Source organism: Pelodiscus sinensis, chromosome 1, assembly GCF_052426305.1.
Source record: "Pelodiscus sinensis isolate ZL-2025 chromosome 1, ASM5242630v1, whole genome shotgun sequence".
NCBI classification, from domain to species: domain Eukaryota; kingdom Metazoa; phylum Chordata; order Testudines; family Trionychidae; genus Pelodiscus; species Pelodiscus sinensis.
The window spans coordinates 228431170-228447831 of record NC_143052.1 but is presented as its reverse complement, the minus strand read 5'-3'; the positions used below and the strand labels follow the sequence as shown (position 1 = coordinate 228447831).

Here is a 16662-nt window from a genome sequence, read left to right as displayed (position 1 = left end):
ACTATGAGTTCAGGATACAATACCGATCAGGGAGAAGCAATGTAGATGCATATGCGTTGTCTCGGTGTTCGCAGCCCACAGAAATTGGTGAGATTCCTGAAGACAGAGTGAGAGCTATTTGCAACGGCAGTTATCAGAAGTCCAAGGTACATGAGAGTCCACATGGGTGTGTTGCAGAAACACTGGGCCAGAGCCTACCACCTGAGAGTGTACTCTCTGTCTCTGTGAACTACATTATGTTGGACCAATCTCCATTGCTCAGGCTCAGTGCTTCTGAGTGGCAGAGAGCAGTTGCAAGATGCTGATATTCGTGACACACTACTTGCAAAAAGAGAGGGGCAAAGCCCTAGTGCAGTTGCCCCATCCACCCATGAGGGTAAGCTACTGTTGTGGGGGTAGTGCAAACTGGAACTAATATGGGGGATGCTACACCAGATCACCGTAGATCCTTTGCAAAATCAATGAACACAACTAGTGCTACCAAAAGAATACAGAGCCCTGGCCATGAGAGCCCTGCATGATGATTTTGGGAATTTGGGAATGGAGAAAACCCTTGAACTTATCCATAGTAGGTTCTACTGGCCCCAGATGGCTCAAGATGTACGGAAAAAATGTGAGAACTGTGCCCAATGTGTTCAGAGGAAAATTCTGCCTACAAGAGCTATCTCTCTGGAGAATATTATCACCAGCAGGCCTTTGGAGTTGTTGTCCATCAATTTCTTGTCTTTAGAAGTTGACAGGAAAAATATGGGGAATATTTTAGTAGTCACTGACCATTATACCCACACATGACCAGAAGGCCACTACTGTGGCTCGAGTTTTGTGGGAAAGATATTTTTCAGTATATGATCTCCCAACTCGGATACACTCTGACTAGGGCTGGGACTTTGAGAGTCACCTCTTGAAGAAAGTGCTACAATTGTCCGGAGTTAAGAAGTCCAGAACAACACCTTACCACCCCCATGGTGACCCTCAGCCTGAGCAGCTCAATCGGTCTCTACTAAATATTCTGGGGACTTTACGCCTGGACCAGAAGGCTTCCTGGAGCCAGCACGTCGCATTTTTGGTGTATGCCTACAATGCTACAAGGAATAATAATGCAGGGGTCACCCCATACTTCATGATGTTTGGACGAGAGCCGACATCTATAGACATATGCTTTGGAGTATCAGGGGATGGTGAAAGCTATGAATACACTTGCAGTATGTCTCCCGATTAAGAGAAAAGCTGCAGAATGCCTTTCGCTTGGCTACTGCAGCTGCCTTGAAAAATGCAGACTGTAATAAACATCAATATGATGGCTGAGTGTGCCCACAGGGGCTCCAACCCGGAGATAGAGTGCTGCTATGAAATTTGGGTATTGCTGGAAAAGCACAAGATTACTGACAGATGGAAGGCAATGCCTTACGTGGTGGTGGAAAACATAGAGATCTACCTGTCTACAAGATTAAACCAGAAACTGGGTCAGGGCAAGTAAATACAGTGCATCGGAAGTTTCCATCCAACACATTACTGGCGTGAAATCCCCAATAGTGACAAAGTGGAGAGGCCATGGCTTATGTACTCAAAACCCCAGAATGCTAAATACTGTTTTTGTTGCAAACTCTTCCAATCTAATGTTCCAGCCACATTGGGTTCTACAGGAACAAAGGACTGGAAAAATCTGGCTAGACATTTGGCATGCCATGAAAAGGCAGCAAATCACAAGAGAGCATTCCATAGGTGGAAAGTGCTTGAGATGAGACTAAGCTTAAAATCCACCATAGATGATCAGCATCAAGAGAAGATTCAATGAGAATCTCTTTACTGGCAAAATGTTCTGAAAAGGCTCATTGCCATTGTGAGAATGCTTGCTACACAAAACCTACCACTGTGTGGCACTTCAGATAAGCTGTATGTGCCAAAGAATGGAAACTTCCTTAAAACTGTGGAGCTGATGGCTGAGTTTGATGCTGTACTCCAGGAGCATCTAAGAAGAGTCACCACCCAAGAAATGTACACACACCACATCCTTGGAAAAGCAACTCAAAATGAGATCATACAGTTACTGGCAACAAAAGTCAAACAGAAGATTGTGGCAGATCTGAAGATATTACTCTGTTATTCTGGACTGTACACCTGACATAAGCCATACAAAACAAATGACTTTAATGGTATGTTTTGTAACAACAACAGAACCTAGTGAAAACGTCCCTGCAATGGTGACTGTCAGAGAGCATTTTCTAGAATTTATTGGCATTGATGATTCTACAGAAGCTGGTATGACAAATGTGCTTCTTAAAAAGCTGGAAGAAATGGGAATTGCGATAGCTGACATGAGAGGTCAGGGGTACAATAATGGTGCCAACATGAGAGGAAAGAACAGAGGAGTGCAGACACGGATCTGAGAGTTAAACCCTTGAGCTTTTTTTGTCCCATGCAGTTCTCATTCATTGAACTTGGTGGTCAGTGATGCAGCATCAGAGTCTAGTGAGGCTGCTGAATTTTTTAATGTAATTCAAAGCATCATGTATTTTTCTCTGCATCAACTCATCGATGGCAAATTTTGAAGCAACATCTGAGAACATCCTCTCTGACACTGAAACCACTGAGTGCCACACAATGGAAAAGTCGGGTGGAGGCGATAAAGCCTATCAAACACCAAATTGGGAGGATAGATGATGCCATAGTTGTCATTATGGAGGATAATGTTATGACAGGAACTGTTCATGGGAGAACAGTGGAAGAGAGAAATGGAATCACCAGAAACATATATAACTTCAAATTTCTGTGTGGCTTAGTGTTGTGGCATGACATACTATCATATAGGGTACGTCTACACTACAGAGTTAGTTCGAACTAACTTAGTTCGAATTAGTTAATTCGAACTAAGCTAATTCGAACTAACGCATCTAGAACTAAAAACTAGTTCGAATTAGCTTTTGCTAATTCGAACTAGCATGTCCACATTAAGTGGACTCTGAACAGGGCTTAAGGATGGCCGGAAGCAGTGCCGGCAGGGCATAAGAGGAGGACTTAGAGCGTGGAGATGCTGTCTCAGGCTAGCCAAGGGCTACGCTTAAAGGGACCTGACCCCCACCCCGGACAGACAGTTCTCAGGGGTGCCCCGCTTGAAAACCAGTCCTGGCTTGGAGTGCCCGGAGTGCCCACATTGGGCACATCACACCACTCGGCCATCAGCCCGGCTGCACTTGCCGCAGGCTGCCATCTGAGGAGAGGGGGCAATTGGGGGGCTGCAGGAGAGCTTCCACCCCCAGAAGCCCACAGAGCCAGCCCAGTCCTCCCCATCGGGGGCTCGTACCCCATTCCTCCCTCACCTCCTTCCACTTACCCTTCCCTAGCCCCTCTTCTTGATGTACAAAATAAAGGACAATTGTGGTCAAAAATGGAATCTGTCTTTATTGAACAAAACTGGGGGAGACTGGGAAAAGGAGGTGGGAGAGGGGAAGAGAGAGGCTGGGAGAGAGGAGGGCAACTACAATGATCAGGGGTTGGGAACAGGTCCCCTATGAAGAGAGGCTAAAGAGACTGGGACTTCTCAGCTTAGAAAAGAGGAGACGGAGGGGGGACAGGATAGAGGTCTCTAAAAGCAGGAGTTGGGTGGAGAGGGTGCATACAGAAAAGTTCTTCATTAGTTCCCATAAAGAAGGACTAGAGGACACCAAAGGAAAGGAATGGGTAGCAGGCTTCAAACTAGTAACAGAAAGTTGTTCTTCACAAAGCAAAGAGTCAACCTGTGGAACTCCTTGCTGCAGGAGGCTGTGAAGGCTACAACTAGAACAGAGTTTAAAGGGAAGTGAGATCAAGTCATGGAGGTTGGGTCCATGGAGTGGTCTTAGCCAGGGGGTAGGAGTGGTGTCCCTGGCCAAGGTTTGTGGAAGGCTGGAGAGGGATGGCACGAGACAAATAGCTTGGTCACTGTCTTCAGTCCATCCCCTCCAGGGTCCCTAGGGTTGGCCGCTGTCGGCAGACAGGCTACTGGGCTAGATGGACCTTTGGTCTGACCCAGGACGGCCATTGTATGCTCAGGGCTCAGGGTCGGGGGTCTCAGTGGACCCCCTTGAATTTCATGCACACCTGCACCTGGGTGGCGAGGCTGGCAGCTCTCCTGCCCAAGCCGGCCACTTTCCTGTGCCTAGTGCGGAGATCGTGGACAAGGTCCACGATGTCCGCACTTGCCCAGGCGGGTGCCCGCCTCTTGCGGTCCCAGGCAAGCTCCCGGGAGCCGCCAGCCTGGTCCCGGGAAGAGGGGGAGGGCTGGGGGGCATCCTGTGGCTGGCTCGAGCCGTGCCAGGTGTAAGGTCTGCTGGCGGGGTGCTGGCAGGCTTGCACCTGGCACGGGCACCGTAGCCAGCCCGTGCCCCTTTAAGGGGTCCGGGGCCAGGAGGGGGGCATAGAGTTTCCCTGGTGTTGGCCAGAGTGGCCACCAGGGAAACCTGGGGAGGGCTAGCCTCCCACTAGTTCGAATTAAGTGGCTACACAGCCCTTAATTCGAACTAGCTAGTTCGAACTAGGCTTAATCCTCGTAAAATGAGGTTTACGTAGTTTGAACTAAGCGCTCCGCTAGTTCGAATTAAGTTCGAACTAGTGGAGCGCTAGTGTAGCGCCTATCAAAGTTAGTTCGAACTAACCTCTGTTAGTTCGAACTAACTCTGTAGTGTAGACATACCCATATATAGTAGCCCAGTGTCTGTGAGGGTATGTCTACACTACCCTCCTAGTTTGAACTAGGAGGGTAATGTATGCATACCGCACTTGCTAATGAAGCCCGGGATTTGAATTTCCCGGGCTTCATTAGCATAAGCGGGGAGCCGCCATTTTTAAATCCCCACTTCTTCGAACCCCGTGTAGCGCGGCTACACGGGGCTCGAACTAGGTAGTTCGGACTAGGTTGCCTATTCCGAACTACCGTTACTCCTCGTGAAACGAGGAGTACCGGTAGTTCGGAATAGGCACCCTAGTCCGAACTACCTAGTTCGAGCCCCGTGTAGCCGCGCTACACGGGGTACGAAGCAGCGGGGATTTAAAAATGGCGGCTCCCCGCTTATGCTAATGAAGCCCGGGATTTGAATTTCCCGGGCTTCATTAGCAAGTGCGGTATGCCTACATTACCCCGCTAGTTCGAACTAGCGGGGTAGTGTAGACATACCCTGAGTCTGTAACGCTGACGTACACAGCCACGCCCCCTGGCTGTGTGTGTCAGCACCCCGCCCCGCTTCCCTTCCCTCCGTGGTGGCTCGACCGAGCGCTGCGCCACTCAGCTGGGCCCCAGCGGGAGCACTGCTCAGCTGGGCCCCAGGTGGCAAGTGACTGTTTGGGGTCCGCGCTCCCCATCCATGGGGAGTGTGGACCCCAAACGGCTGCTTGCCGCTGCTTGCTCCCCCACTGGGGCTCAGCTGGGCCCCGGCTAGGGTTGTCAGGTAGACCCCGCTAAAAACAGACTTGCTTGTCCAGGGCGTGGGACCGTCCAGGAGAGCTGTGCGGCTGGCCGGAAGGGGGGAGGGAAGCAGGGCTGGGGGATGGATTGGGGGCTGTGGAGGGGCCATGGGGCTGGCCAGCAGGAAGAGGGGGCGGGAAGCAGAGCTAGGGGTGGATCAGGGACCGTGGTGCTGGACGGGGGAGAGGGGACAGAGGAAGTGGAGTGGGAAGCAGACCTGGTGAGAGGGGGTGCAGCCAAAGGCCGCAGCAAGAGTCCTTCTAGCCGCGCTCCCAGCAGGTGCCCCCTTTACTTGCCAGCAGAGTCTGGGCGGGGGCGGGGACAGTGGCGGGCCTGGGAGGCACTCCCCCCACCCGGCTTCTGCTTGCAACCAGAAACTTCCAGCTGGGAAACGGGCCATGATTGGCACTGGGAGCTTCTGGTCCCATGCAAAAGCTGGGCCGGGGGCGGGGGGGGGGGGGGGGGGGGGTGGCTAGGAGTCCCAGGCCCCGCTTTGCCCCACCCCACCCCACCCAGCTTTTGTGCATGACCACAAGGCTCCCAAAGCCAATCACGCTCTGCCTCCTAGTCACTCCCCTGCCCCCGTCAGGCTTCCCTCTGGCGCCCAACCGGAAATTCACAAAATACCGGACATTGCACAGGTCTGGTATTTTCTGAATTTTTCTACCGGTCAGAGGGTGCAAATACTGGACTGTCTGGTAGAAAAATGGACACCTGGCAACCCTAGCCCTGGCGGGAGCACCGCTTATCTGGGCCCCGGACGACAAGCAGTCATTTGGGGTCAGCGCTTCCCATGCAAGGGAACCGTGGACCCCAAACAGCTGCTTGCCGCTGCTTGCTCCCCTGCCGCGACTCAGCTGAGTGCCTGGTGGGATGGGAAGGGGGGTGGGGTGCTGATGTACATGGCTAGGGGGCGGGGCCATGTATGTCACCTCCCCCTCTTCCTCTTCCCACTGCGGCGCTAAGCTTTGCATGCTCAGCCAGGCCGCTGTGGGAAAGGGGAAGGGGGGGCAGTGACGTAGACAGCCCCGCCCCCTGGCCATGTATGTCACCGCCCTGCCCCATCTCTCCTGTGGCAACCCGGCTGAGCGTGCGACACTCACCCTAGCTGCCACAGAGGGAGGGGAAGGGGAAGGGGCGGTGACGTACACAGCCAGGGGGCGGGGCCATGTACATCACCACCCCCCTTCCTCTCCTGCTGTGGCACTCAGCTGAGTACTGCACCCCTCAGCTGGGTCACCGGGGGAGCCAGCAGCACAAGGGGCCGTTTGGGCTCCCCCACAGTGGGAGGGAAAAGGAGGGCGGTGACATAAACGGACCCACCCCCTGGCCATGTATGTCACCACCCTGGCCCCCTCCCTTGCGGCAGCTCGGCTGAGCAGGCAGCACTCAGCCAAGCACCACGGCGGGAAGGAAGGGGAAGGGGGAAGGGGGGGGGAAGGGGGAAGGGGGGCGGGAGGAGACGGCGGGGAGAGAAAGGCAGGAGGAGGAGGAGAAGAGAAAGGGAGAGTGAGAGGCAGGAGGGGGAGAAGAGAAAGAAAGAGATGGAGAGAGAGGTAGGAGGTGGAGGAGAGCTGAGGGGGGGATGCAGTAGGAGGAGTGAGAGAGAGAGAGAGAAAGAGAGACGGAGCGAGAGAGCTCAGGAGAGAAGACCTGAAAATCCCGTCTTCTGATGAGCTAATTGGCTAGTTTGAAATAAATGTTGAAAGCAAGAGACTCCAAGGTGTTAACCTTGATATATCTGAAGCAATGGAACAACTGGACAAAGCAAAGTCATACCTACAGTCTGACTTAGATGAGAGATTTCAAAACATTCTGAAGAGTACACAGAAGATGGCATAGGATCTTCACACTGAAGCTATTTTCCCACCCATTCAAGAATACAAGAGTCACCGAAGAAGACATTTTGATTATGAGACACAGAATAATCCCATAAGAGACCCCAAACAACAATTCAAAGTTGAATTCTTTTATCAGGTGCTAGATTGTGTAATACTGTCAGTTGAAGAACACTACATGCTGCTCAAGGAACACAGCAGTATATTTGGGATGTTGTATGATATTCCAAAACTCCTCACTGTACCTGAAGAAGACCTACACCAGCAATGCAGGGCACTAGAGACAGCGTTGACACATGATGACATGCACAATGTTAATGCAAGTGATTTAGGTGATGAACTGAAAGCCCTTTCAAAATACATTTCAGCAGGATCAACTCCAGAGGCAATACTGGAATATATGTGCACAAATAAGATGACCACCATCTTTCCAATGCTTCTGTCACTCTGAGCATACTTCTAACACTTCCTGTAGCAGTTGCCAGTGGAGAACACAGCTTCTCCAAGCTGAAGTTAATGAAAACACCTCTACGCTCCACAATGACACAGGAGAGGCTGGTCGGCCTTGCAACCATCTTAATAGAGCATGAGCTGGCCCAGACTGTGGACCTTCAGGAAGCAGTTCAAATCTTTGCAACCAAGAAGGCACAGAAAGCACCACTTTGATTATTCAAACAGATAAAAATGCCAGTGTTTACTATGCAGACAAGAAGAGTTACATTTGCTGTACAGGCATTTGAAAGTTAAGTGTTACTTAACATTTTTGAACAAGGCATTTTAAGTTGTTAGTTCTCCTTTATTGGAGTAGGTAGCAGAGCAGAACCATGAGAAGAGTAGAACAGGAAAAAGACAGAATTGAGACCTATCAAAGTTTTGGCCCAAGTGAGGAGGCATGGGGGTGTCATTTGAGCTCCCTACCTCAGGTGCCAAAATGTTGTGGGCCGGCCCTGTTTCTACCTGCCTCTGCAGTGCCACTGGGTTAAGTCTTTTTTTTTTTTTGTCCCAGTAAACAGTGCCGAGTGGTCCTATGAAAGGAGACAAACGAAGAGGGGAAATAACTTAGGGTATGTCTACACTACCCCCCTAGTTCGAACTAGGGGGGGTAATGTAGTCATACGGAGTTGCAAATGAAGCCCGGGATTTGAATTTCCCGGGCTTCATTTGCATAAAGCCGGCCGGCGCCATTTTTAAATTCCAGCTAGTTCGGACTGCGTGCCGCGCGGCTACACGCGGCATGAACTAGCTAGTTCGGATTAGGCTTCCTAATCTGAACTAGCTGTATGCCTCGTGGAACAGATTAGGAAGCCTAATCTGAACTAGCTAGTTCGTGCCGCGTGTAGCCGCATGGCACGCAGTCCGAACTAGCCGGCATTTAAAAATGGCACCGGCCGGCTTTATGCAAATGAAGCCCGGGAAATTCAAATCCCGGGCTTCATTTGCAACTCCGTATGACTACATTACCCCCCCCCCAAGTTCGAACTAGGGGGGTAGTGTAGACATACCCTTACACTTACCTGTGAAGCTTATAATTGAGGAAAAATAATTCACCAAATAAGAAAACAAATCTGTAATTTCCCATTACACTGTACAGTGTGCATTATGTGGTCATGATTTTCCCAGTTGCAGGAGAAAGATCTCCACCTGCTGGGAAGTCTTGCTCACAACTGATTATTAATATTATTGTTGTTTCCATTGTTATAGTGAGAAAAAAATTGGACTTTTCTTTCTTTTACAGTACGTTTCTCTTTTTTTCTCTGTTTTTTTACCAGTCTTATCTGGTTGATGTTTTGAGAGATCAGATCTCACACAAAACACAGCAAAGGGTGAGCAAATTGAGAATTCAGCTGGATATGTGCATCTACCCAGAATCCCCTGAGGTGAGGGCACTCAGCTGGGATATGTGGGACCCAGCTTCAAATCCCTGCATATGTTATTCTCTCTCTCTCTCTCTCTCTCTTTCTCTATATATATATATATTACAGTGCATCTATCTATCTGTGAGTCCTTCTATTAGTGTCTGTGAGTCCATTTGCATGAGAATTCCTCCTACTCTGTAAGAGCTAAGACCATCAAATTTGGTATGCAGCTTCCATTTACCCTAACTTCAACCACAGTCAGGGTTTGGTGGTGATTGGAAAAGGTAAAGTGCCAGGAATGGCACTGTTTCCGATAACACAGAAAGGGAGGGGGCAGAGAGAGGAGGGATGTGATACTGAAAGTGACAACTGGGGGCAGCAGCAACACCAAGAGAGTGGCGGGGGAGGGTGGGAGGCCTGAGGCTCCGCCAACTTGCCTACCTTCAAACTGGGTTAGAAGCCCCCCTATCCTAAACCCAGAGCCTTTTCCCCCACCTCCATGGAGAATCTGCAGACTGGGGAGCACTCGATAGGCCACATCTGGAGGAGTGAGTAGCTTCCCATAGCCTAGTCCCCAGTAGCCCACTGGCTGAGGGGGAAGGCTAGTGGAAGAGGATACAATCCCCTCTCTCCCCCCCCCCCCAAATATTCTGCAGGTGTTGCCACACGTAGGTATCTGGGGAAGGAAGGTGGAGGAGGTGACAGACCCCAAAGCCTAGCCTCCCTGACAGCCTTCAGGCTGCAGTGGGGCTGCTGGAGACCAGAGGCAGACCCTGGAGCTTTGCCCCCTGCTCCCCAGACAGCCAGCAGTGGAGGGGGTGATAATCTCCAGAACCTGAACCCTCCTCCCCCCACAGCCTATAGGCCCCCACTGCAGTAGCCCCCAGAGCTTTGCCCATCTCAATACCCTGCAGGGTGCAGTATGGGGGGTGCTGGAGTCTGGGGACAGCCCCCAGATCCTGGCCTCCCTAGACAACCTGTGGGCCGCAGGGGATCAACTGGAGGGGGCAACAGCCTCTGGAGCCTGGTCCCCCCAGACAGCCTGCAGGCCACCGTGGGGGCAACTGAAGGGGTTATAGTTGCCTACAGACCTTTGAACCATAAGCCCAACCCCTTTCCTCTGCTTTTCACTTCTAGCTAGCTTAGGCAACTTCCCACTCTCATGCAGGCTTGTGGGGATCCCTTTCCTAGGTGATTAACTCTCCCCGGGTATGTCTACACTACCCTCCTAGTTCGAACTAGGAAGGTAATGTATGCATACCGCACTTGCTAATGAAGCCCGGGATTTGAATTTCCCGGGCTTCATTAGCATAAGCGGGGAGCCGCCATTTTTAAATCCCCGCTGCTTCGAACCCCGTGTAGCGCGGCTACACGGGGCTCGAACTAGGTAGTTCGGACTAGGGTGCCTATTCCGAACTACCGGTACACCTCGTTTCACGAGGAGTAACGGTAGTTCGGAATAGGACCCTAGTCCGAACTACCTAGTTCGAGCCCCGTGTAGCCGCGCTACACGGGGTTCGAAGCAGCGGGGATTTAAAAATGGCGGCTCCCCGCTTATGCTAATGAAGCCCGGGAAATTCAAATCCCGGGCTTCATTAGCAAGTGCGGTATGCATACATTACCCCGCTAGTTCGAACTAGCGGGGTAGTGTAGACATACCCTCCGTGTATTGTACAGGAAGCCTGGGCTAAGGCTGCTAGGGGATGGCAGCATGTCTAGGACCTGGGTGTTGCCACACGTAGGTCTCTGTGGCTCTAGCCAAGGAGATTGCAGACAGCTTAGAGGAAGAGGAGCTTTTAAGTATTAGTAGCTCTATTAAGGCAGTTCCAGAGCTGGGCGTTTGAACAAACATCTCCGGGAGGCAAAGTCCTGAAACGGTGAGTTGATCAACCCCCAGAGATTTATACTTAAATGTAATCAAAGAAAAGGTGATTTTCAACTGAGGAACATGTTGGCACTGTGTTTACTTGCATGCTCTTTGGTGGATTAATGTTGTAAAGACTTCCCGGTCACAACAGGCATGGTACAAATTATCACTCCACTGCTATCATGTTGGCTCAGCTCTGAGGAAGAAAACCTGGACACAGACAAAGGAAATTAATTCTCCAGCAGCATCCAGAATGGTGCTAGACTGCACATGTAGCTTTCCAAAGTCCCCTGCGTCCTTGACTATGCTGCATGAAGGTGACAGACCAGCTCCGGGCTAAATCTTCTCTCTCATGAGTGCATGGTCACAGCAGTCAGGAAAGTGAAGGGAAGGAAACACATGACCTTAAATTTTGGAGAAGTGCATATTTAAAACCCTAGGAAATAGGTCTCTTGGTGATTAATTTGACATTTCAAGCACAAGTGACTTGTCTGGGTCTTGAGAGATTCTCAAGGGGCCTGATTTTTGGAGGGAGTTCTCTGTACTATCTGAAATATCTTAAAAAGTATCTCAGGCTGGGCACTCAAAATTGCTTGAGATCATTTAGGCCAGAGTGGACTGTTCAATACTGCTAGTATTTGAACATACTCAGTGTGATGGGGTGAGGACAGAGAACACCCCCTTCAGGGTGCTTCCTGGGGTAGTGGTAAAGCCACTGCCACTTGCCTTCCTGCCCTCTGGGGTTTCTCATTACCTTGTGCTGTTGGACCAGCTCCCTGGTCTCCCCCAGCCACAGCACAGAGCTGAGATCGCTGCCCTTCTGAGAAGCAGTACAGACACTGAAACTCGAAAATGCAGTTTGGGGTCCAGATTCCTGGGATAGCATTCCCTAAATGGGATCAGGACTCCAAATGAATTATGTAGCCCCCTTTAGCAATGAAAGGAGGGTGTACACAGTGACTGCTCCCCCAGGTAACAACTATTTACATTGGGCTTGATAGTAAATAAAAGTGATTTTCTTAAGTACAAGCAGTAGGATTTAAGAGGTTGTAAGTGAAAACAGGTAGAGCAAAGTAGATTACAAATTAAAAACAACAGAAAAGACTTAGATAATTAGCTCTTATTCCAGCTAAGCCTTCAAACCAGGGAAGTCTCCTTTTCCCTGGAGTATTTAATCTCCTGGGTGTGCCATCCCAGCCAAAGACAAAGAAACTCCTAGCTTCCTATTGTTTTTTTGGTACCACCGTTCCATGGACAATGACATGATCCAGCCCTACCAGTTGGGGTGGACATGTGACTTCCTAAAACCAACCACTGCTAATACTTAAAAGACAAAATAAACTTTCATTTGCACATTTGAAATCATAAAGCAATCCATAAACAGTCCAGTTAGCGCAGTATCCTGTCTGCTGACAGAGGCCGATACCAGATGCCCCAGAGGGAGGGAACATAACAAGTAATCCTCACATAATCCCTCCCTTGTCACCCATTTCCAGACAAAGTTTAGGGACACCATTCCTACACATCCTGGCTAATAGCCATTGATGGACCTAACCTCCATGAATCTATCTAGCTCTTTTTTGAACCCTGTTAAATTCCTAGTCTTCACTACTTCACCTGGCAAGAAGTTCCAAAGGTTGACTGTGTGCTGAGTGAAGAAAAACTTCTTTTTGATTGTTTTAAGCCTGCTACCTATTAATTTCATTTGGTGACCCCTAGTTCTTATATTGTGGGAATAAGTAAATAACTTTTTCTTATTCACTTTTTCCACACCAGTCATGACTTTATAAACCTCTTCCATATCCCCCATCAGGCTCCTCTTTCTAAGCTGAAAAGTCCAAGTCTTTTTAATCTCTCCTCATATAGGACTCATTCTAAACATTTTTGTTGCCCTTTTCTGCAACTTTTTCAATGCCAGTCTATCTTTTTTGAGATGAGGTGACTGCATTTGTACGCAGTATTCAAGATGTGGGCGTACCATGGTTTTATGTAAGATATTCTCTGTCTTATTCTCTAACCCTTTTTTAATGATTCTTAACATTCTATTTGAAGCGAAAGTAAGGGTCCTGCGAGAATTCGGCACTCCTCCGCCTCCTCTTTAGGAGACAGAGACTTTTTCATGGCAGGACTTAGTGGGTCTTTTTTTTTTTTTCCACAACAAATTTTACCCTAGTAATTATAGGGTTTTCTTGAAATACTTTCAAGTTGAAAAAGGTTCTATGGTCAAATTAAATTGGGAAACACTGCTCTAGATCATTCATAAATAAGTTGAATAGGATTGGTCCCAGGAGAGACCCTTGGAGGACCCCACTAGTTACCTTTCTCCACTCAGAAAACTTACCATTTATTCTTACCATTTATCCTTTGTTTCCTGTCTTTTAACCAGTTATCAACCCATGAAAGGACTTTCCCTCTTATCCCATGACAACTTACTTTACTTAACAATCTTTGGTGAAGAACTTTGTCCAAGGCTTTCTGGAAATCTAAGTATACTATATCCACCAGATCCCCATTGTCCACATGTTTGTTGACTCCTTCAAAGAACTCAAAGGGTATGTCTACACTACCCTGCTAGTGCGAACTAGCAGGGTAATGTATGCATACCGAACGTGCAAATGAAGCCCGGGATTTGAATTTCCCGGGCTTTATTTGCATAAGCCGGCCGGCGCCATTTTTAAATGCCGGCTTGTTCGAACCCCGTGCCGCGCAGCTACACGCGGCACGGGCTAGATAGTTCGGACTAGCAAGCCATTCCGAACTATCTGTACGCCTCGTGGAACGAGGTGTACAGATAATTCGGAATGGCTTGCTAGTCCGAACTATCTAGCCCGTGCCGCGTGTAGCCGCGCAGCACGGGGTTCGAAGAAGCCGGCATTTAAAAATGGCGCCGGCCGGCTTATGCAAATAAAGCCCGGGAAATTCAAATCCCGGGTTTCATTTACACGTTCGGTATGCATACATTACCCCGCTAGTTCGCACTAGTGGGGTAGTGTAGACATACCCAAATAGATTAGTAAGGCATGATTTCCTTTTACAGAAACCATGTTGACTTTCCCCCAACAAATAATATTCATCCATATGTCTGACAATTTTATTTTTTACTATAATTTCAACTAATTTTCCCAGTACTGACATTAATCTTTGAGTTATGCATATTTGTGTCCATAAATCTATTTTGTAAAGCATGGGGGGTGGAGGGGAAGTCATACCCAATATATTAATTCTGTTTCACAGTAAAACTTAGTCTTTGAAGAGAGATGTGAATGCTGCTGTTTACTTAGTTGAGTCTTCATTGGAAGGAAAAACTTGCTTTGCTTCAAAAGGTCTCTTCAAAAGTGTGTTCTGTCAAAAGTGCAGTGTAAGTTTCCAAGTACCCTGGAAGTTGCACAAGTGCTGTTTACACTGTTACCGGAAGACTTTATGTTGTAAGAATTCCAGCTATTCATTGAATGATATGAACATATACTGTTTTGCCTATTGTTTTTTTCAGATTAGTTTAAAACAAAAGAATCAAAAATATGTCATACATTGCTAAGACTTTCTGAAGTTTTTACTTAAGAGAAGTATTTTTCTTAGGTCTGCTCATAAGCCAGGCTACTCTCATGGTTGATGCTAACATGACATAGCACACAGAGTCGATTGTGCAGATCTTCTAACTAATCATCCCTCTTTTGCTGCATACACCAATCAGCTGTGAAAGTATTAAAATAAGATAGTTACCAGCTCTGTTACCTCAGGCTGTCCACAGACTCTGGAAGGCATTGCCTCACCTGTTTCTGCTTCACATTTTGAAAATAATCTACATAAATATAAGGGTTAGAGACTTTTTGAAAATGAAAATACAGGGTAAACAGTAAACAGGGGTGGGTATAATTGTGTTCACCACATGGTTATGGTTATATATAAGATGGGTTTTCACATTACTAATTTAAGGCCTAAAGAGTGATGTAATTGATAAGTGTATTTACATACTGACAAAGATAAAAAGATGTACTTGGGCAAATTCATTGCTCACTCGCATCCCAGGTAGGAGAATCTGAGATGGAACAAGTATCAGCAATAAAAGTGCCCTGATTACCCTATCCACCCCAGGTCACCTATTTCTTTTCTAACACCCAGTAGGGCATTGGTGGCAGTAACCACTGACAGGCTTGCATCCAAGGGCTTGTCTTTATTATCGCTGGAGGGTAGTAGAGCTGCACCAAAATAATAAAAGGTGCAGATTTACCTGTGTGGATAAGCCTCAAGGATATACTGGTAAGTGTGTCAATCTGTGGGATGGTGGGGTGGCGCAGGGCCACAAAGAGTAGGAAGAAGAGAAGGCGATAGATAGAGGAGAAGGGGACCAGCCAGACCAGCCTGCCAGAGAACCAAGAGATCCTCTTGACCTTAGAGCTGATCTACTCCCCCCCTTTCCAGAACTTCTCCCACACCATCAACAACCTTGAGCAGGGCAGTTCTAGTGAGTTCTCTAACTTTCTCTAACTACAGGCAGGGTCAGACAATGAGCTGTAAGGGTGGCACACTCTCTCTTGGCCTATTCAGTGTGAGAGGCGCAGAACAAATTGTTCACATGCATCCAGATCGAGCTCCAGTCTGGAGTATTCAGCTCCAGGAAGCTCTCACACAGGAACCCTTTGATCCTTCTCACAAGGTTCCCGGGGCGGCCTGCCTTATTCCATCCTCCATGGTAGGACACTTTCCCAGCATAGGAACTGTGCAGCATGAGGATGAGGTTCATGGCCACATTGAGTCAGCATTCATTCCTGATCAAGCATGGTGATACGGAGAAGACTGATATTTTGCATGGGAACCTGCCGGGAAGAGAGGGAGAGGAACCTATTAGCGCTCTCTCTCGCGCTCTCTCTCGCGCTCTCTCTCTCTCTCTCTCTCTCTTAGGGAAGCCAAGTCTGCTGCTCACACACAAATCCCTCACCTCCACCCACTCCTGCCCCCTTCCTATTCTCTCAGCCTGAAGGTAGGGAAAGAAGTTCTCTCTCCAGTGGGTCTGGCCCACGAAAGCTCATCATCTAATAAACCATCTTGTTAGTCTTTAAAGTGCTACATTGTCCTGCATTTTTGCTTTCCCAGGAGACTGAGAGTTCCAGACCGAGCATGTGCCAGAAACAGTCGGATACTGAGCTGCCCCTTTTCCCCCTCCCACCTGCAAGCTCCTGGCCTAGCCAGGAAAGTTGTACTGTCTTGAGAAATCATGTGTGCCGGACACAGTGGGAAGCTACTCTCTGTCCCCACCCTCCTTTTCCCCACAATCGCATAACCTGGCTGTCCATTTACCATGAACACTTGCCTCTGGATTCTGTGTGTCCCAATGCTCCCCTGAGGACATCTGTGAACCTGCTGTAAGGTGCCCATTTTAAAGCCAAGACCTGGCCTTGCATGAAATACATTGCCATTGTCGTACAAAGTATCTTTTGTGATGCCTGCCCTTGTAACTTTTCTTGACAGCTGGGTCATCTGCAAGCTGGACTATCTAACACCTCTCACTGCATCTGCCACCTGTATGGGATGTGAAGGTGAAACGCACAAGTAGTGACACATGAGGGAGCAAATAGATTGCCTGCACTCTCTGGTACAGGAAGTCGAGACAGAGCAGCAGAATTTTGTTACCAAGTGAGAGGAGAGCAGGGCTGACCAAGAGACGAG

General features: G+C 48.7%; 1 protein-coding gene across 8 annotated transcripts in view; it reads left to right on the top strand.

Moving 5' to 3' along the window:
* The window catches only part of LOC102458090 (granulocyte-macrophage colony-stimulating factor receptor subunit alpha-like), a 76716-nt gene that overhangs the window by 29963 nt on the left and 30091 nt on the right, over positions 1-16662 (top strand). For 2 of the 8 annotated variants that reach the window (XM_075915877.2, XM_075915842.2), the window contains exon 1: positions 10863-11008. The exons of 4 other annotated variants lie outside the window; for them this stretch is intronic. The gene's annotated coding sequence lies outside the window, so the exon portion shown is untranslated. Of the gene's footprint in view, positions 1-10862; positions 11009-16662 lie in introns of those variants that run through there. 2 more of the 8 variants (XM_006135855.5, XM_014579884.4) reach the window with 1 other exon arrangement.